The sequence below is a fragment of the Scylla paramamosain genome, unplaced genomic scaffold (assembly GCF_035594125.1).
Source record: "Scylla paramamosain isolate STU-SP2022 unplaced genomic scaffold, ASM3559412v1 Contig1, whole genome shotgun sequence".
NCBI lineage: Eukaryota > Metazoa > Arthropoda > Malacostraca > Decapoda > Portunidae > Scylla > Scylla paramamosain.
Genome location: NW_026973666.1, coordinates 4,451,049 through 4,452,500, shown reverse-complemented (window position 1 = coordinate 4,452,500; position 1,452 = coordinate 4,451,049).

Sequence of the window (1,452 nt, the reverse complement as noted above, 5' to 3'; positions counted from 1 at the left end):
GTAATAAATGCAAATGCACATTCTGAACTTGTGTTAAACTTTATAACTTAAATTTTTCGTACAATTATCCAGTATATTTGAAAATGCCATTATTTAAATTTATTATATTTTGTTAAAGCTATACGTGTAATATCTCCCCAAATTTTTATTAAGTTTGCTTGCAGTTTTTTTATGATTATTAATTAATTTATTTATTCATTTATTTATTCTATTTTATTTATTTTTTTTTGGGGGGGGGGGAATGTCAAAATTTTTGGATAAGAAAACAAACGAAATTTTGTGTAAGTAAGAGCTGTATCAGGTCCCTTCACCTTCCCCGTCTTTGCTGAGGTGAGTCTGTGTGCACCAATGCTTCTGGTGTTCAGTTCCTCGTGGCGGTGCAGTGCGTCACCAGTGGGCGTCACACGGAGAGAGAGAGAAAAAAAAAAAAAAAAACTGACAGGAAACAGATTATTATTATTATTATTATTGTTATTATTATTACTATTAACATCACAAGAGGGAAACAAGAGACATAAATGAACAGAAGATATACAAAGACGTAAGATTGCTTTAGTTACCCCTTCAGACGACGAAGCGGTTGAAAACGTAGCTGGGAGAGTATGAGTGACGATAACTTAAAGAATAAACATAGAAAACGGAACAACGAGGAGAATGAGAGGAGCAACTTAGCTAAGAGAAAGAAGTAGAGAAATTAGAGAAACAGACGAGCTAGTAGGAAGACTATCGTTTTGCCTGCTTGCCTGCTGAAAGAGATTTGATCGAGGTATTGAAATGACACAAAAAAGACTCAATTTAATGTGGTTGGCTGCCAGGAAAGTGCGTATGACAACAAACCATTATCGAATGACAAAACAGAGAGGGATATAAGATTTAGGTACACCACTCACTGAATTTAATCGAGATATTGAAATGACACAAAAAAGACTCAGTTTAATGTGGTACGTATTCAGAGAACAAACCATTACGTAATTTAAACCTGAACGACAAACAGAGAGGGATACAAGACTTAGGAACACCACACACTGACTTTAATCGAGATATTGAAATGACACAAAAAAGACTCAATTTAATGTCGTGGTAGGGTGTCAGAAAAAGTGGTTGATTCATCTAATTGTGCGGTGGATGTTGTGTGGACGGTTGAATGCATTTCCTCCTCTTCTACTCCTAAAATGTTCCTTCTTTTCATTTTTAATTTTTGCATCATCATCACTGTCATCATTAGAAGGAGGAGGAGCACGTGATGGTTAAAAATGAGGATATTGTGTGATAATTCTCTCTCTCTCTCTCTCTCTCTCTCTCTCTCTCTCTCTCTCTCTCTCTCTCTCTCTCTCTCTCTCTCTCTCTGTCTTATCTCGTTTGTGAATATCTTTTCTCCTCCCCTCTCTTTTCATTTATTTGGGGAAATAGAAAAAATATTAATTTATCTTTAAAAATATATCCTCATTTGAA